The sequence below is a fragment of the Octopus sinensis genome, linkage group LG1 (genome assembly GCF_006345805.1).
Source record: "Octopus sinensis linkage group LG1, ASM634580v1, whole genome shotgun sequence".
Classification (NCBI taxonomy): Eukaryota; Metazoa; Mollusca; class Cephalopoda; order Octopoda; family Octopodidae; genus Octopus; species Octopus sinensis.
Genome location: NC_042997.1, coordinates 80,043,750 through 80,047,587, shown reverse-complemented (window position 1 = coordinate 80,047,587; position 3,838 = coordinate 80,043,750).

Here is a 3,838-nt window from a genome sequence, read left to right as displayed (position 1 = left end):
TATATATATGTATGTATGTATGTATGTATGTATGTATGTATGTATGTATGTCTTTGATGTAAAAATATTTTTGGCGTATCACATAAGATCTTTTGTTACCGATTTGATTTATTCATGCCTACCGCAAGTAGACATGAATAAATTTAACTGGATGAATAAGTAATTAAAGACTATCTCTGGTATTATATTGATCAACTTATTTCATGACAGTTCTGGTCAATCTGAACTGAGCAGACCTGTCAAATTTTAACAGTAAACTATGGCTTCATGGTTATCATTTTTCCGAAATAAGTATGATGGAAGACGTCTTCTGGAGATTGTTTTATAGACCTATATTTTCAATTGACTCATTATCAAGGAAGGAAAAGAAAATTTTGAAAGGGATGAGGAAGATGTATGAAGTATGAGAGTCATACTTTCAAACCTAAGAGAGAACTTGAATCAGTTAAAATACTAACTGAATAATACTTAACACTGATGTCAGAAACTTAAAAAATTTCCTTCTGAAAGTGGAAACTAATAAATAATTTCAAAGAACTTTCAATAAGCTGGAGGTGATGGTTAAGAAAATTTAAATCTAAAAAGGGCATGCAAAGCAATATGTATTCTAGTCTCTTCAAGTACCAAAGCAACACACAAATGAAATTACATCATAATTTTCATTAAGTGTCTGCCCTCCTGGTATAGTGAATACACTGTCTCCCATTTTAAGATTTCTTAACTGTTTTACAATGTTTTCAGCCCTAACAATTTACCTGAAGTAAAAGAAAGGTACTTAAGCTTATGATGATGATGATCATCATCATCGTCGTTTAACGTCTGCTTTCCATGCTAGCATGGGTTGGACGATTTTGACTGAGGGCTGGCGAGCCAGATGGCTGCACAAGGCTCCGATCTTGATCTGGCAGAGTTTCTACAGCTGGATGCCTTTCCTAACTCCGAGAGTGTAGTGGGTGCTTTTTACGTGCCACCGGCACGGGGGCCAGTCAGGCGGTACTGGCAATGACCTCGCTCGAATCTTTTTACACGTACCACCGGCCCAGGTGCCAGTGAAGTGACGTTGGTAACGATCACGCTCGAATGGTGCCCTTGTACGTGCCATGGGTACGGAAGCCAGTTGGCTGCTCTGGCAACGATCACACTTGGATGGTGCTCTTGGCACCCTACTAGCACAGGCATGAGAGCCAGTAAGGCAACGCTGGTAATGATCATACTCAAATAGCCGCTCTGTCAACAATCACACTTGTATGGTGCTCTTTGCACACCGCTAGCACAGATGCCAGTCATCGAATTGATTTTGATTTGATTTTAATTTCACTTGCCTCAACAGGTCTTCGCAAGCAGAGTTTAGTGACCAAAGAAGGAAAAGGTATGCATAAGTGGGCTGGTTATGCTCCTGGCACAGGCCACAGGTTATGGTCTCATTTGGCTTGCCGGGTCTTCTTGAGCACAGCATATTTCCAAAAGTCTCAGTCACTAGTCATTTCCTTGGTGAGGCCTAATGTTCGAAGGTCGTGCTTCACTACTTCATCCCAGGTCTTCCTGGGTCTACCTCTTCCACAGGTTCACTCAACCACTAGGGTGTGGCACTTTTTCACGCAGCTATCCTCATCCATTCTTGCCACATGACCATACCAGCGCAGTCGTCTCTCTTGCACACCACATCTAATGCTTCTTAGGTCCAACTTTTCTCTCAAGGCACTTACACTCTGTCGAGTATGCACACTGACATTACACATCCATCAGATCATACTGGCTTCATTCCTTGTGAGCTTACGCATGTCCTCAGCAGTCACAGCCCATGTTTCACTGCTGTGTAGCATGGCTGTTCGTACACATGCATCATACATACACAATATCTACCTGTTATTCTGAGCGAGAGGCCCTTGTCACCAGCAGAGGTAAGAGCTCTCTGAACTTTGCCCAAGCTATTCTTATTCTAGCAGCTACACTTTCAGCGCATCTTCCTTCGCTACTGAATTGGTCAGTAGTGAGATCATACATAGAAAATTATATTTCTCATGCAAATGCAATGAAAACATTTTATCCAATTGATTTAATTTAAAAAGCAATCCTTCCATACTGTTGGGAAATAAAATTATCACCTACTCTAGAGTACAATTTATTGATGATGGCAGCAGCAGTTCTGATAATGATGATAATGATAAAGAATCACATTTATTGTACAGTGGTGCTCTGGAATATATTACATCAACTATAGAAAATATTTATAACCATCTATTTTATAAAATTTCAACTTGAAGAATTTAATACATTTTTTTCAGATTTGGCTGATACTTAGTTTGGGTCCACTTAAATGTCTTTTGTACATGTTTCCTTTCTGTAGTACATCTGTCTTTTTTTTTTTTCCAGTAGCTATAAAATAGCCATGAGATATCTCAAGTAGCTGAATTTAGTTGAAAAATGCCATGTCAGATCAAGTCTACAAAGTCTATGTAAATGAAGCCAACATAATAAGAAGAACCAAACAAGTCAAAAAAGGATTTATACTCTAGACAAGGGAGTTCTAACTCTTCTCAACAAAACAAAAGAACAAGAGAAATAAAAGTACCACAATAGATATATGCCAGAATACCATATTTGGATATATAACTCTAATTATAGGATGCTGTTTTAAATAACACATTGAAGATTAATTCAACCAAACTAAAAGACTTATTGTAATCCTTATGTATCCGAATGAAATTTTAGCTGTCCAGCATTTTTTACCAGTTTATTGAACCAATGACACAATATCATTTAGCCAGGCACCTGGCAATATAAGTAGAACCCAAAGCACATGCGCATGCATGCATGCAGACACACACACACGCACTACCTCTCTCTTCCACTTCAGCAGTATTCAGCTAGAGTAGAAATTGTCAGAATCAATTTTTGTCAACACTTGTTTCAGCTAATTTTAATACAGTTCAGTTGAATGAGACATGAATTTTCTATATTTTAATTCTACCAGGTTACACACCATATATGTTGATTTCCATTTTATTTAACCTCAGAAGCATTTTCTGCTCACATTACACATGTAACCCCAAAGAATTTTATTTCAAGAATATATGCATAACACTATTCTATAACATGTTCAATTCAAACTTTGTTTCATATCAAAGTTGTAATTGAGAATTTACTTTCCTGTACATGAATTAGTCTCATTCAAACTTCTATATTATAAGTATTTAAAAATAGACATGTATTGTTAAATCATTAAAGAGAATAAAGAATAATCATATCTAATAAAAATCCATTAAAAATGTAAGTGGAATGATTTGATAAAGCAAACAAAGTTTAAAGAATAGTCAACACCTTGGAGTAGAGAAGCATTCAATGTTTAAGTCCATTATCTGAATTTTATTCTGAATCTTAGCCATTTTATTTCACTCACATTGCAAGACTTACGGAAAGTACAAAGTTTACATCCTTTATCTAGGTAAGGTTTTGCATGCAAGATAAAAAAAAAATATTGATTTTCAAGTACTGGAAGTTTGCAGACAGAAATGCATAATTACAGTACCAAAGAATTTACTAAATGTTTCAAAATAATAATGAAGTTTTCAGATGTTGATGTAGGTCCAAATAGTTTCAGGAAATGGATAAGTTAAGAGAATAAATGGTATTTATTTTATTTATCTGGAGGGATGCAGATGGGATTTGAGCTTGGAACACTGTACTGTGTTGTGTCTTCCACTCATTATAATTTCTAACATCAGCAAAAGGTCACAATAGTCATTATATAAACCCTGAAAGGTTGAAAGGCAAAATCAACTTCATCAGGATTTGTAGTCAGAACTTAAAGGGACATAACTAAATACCACAAGACATT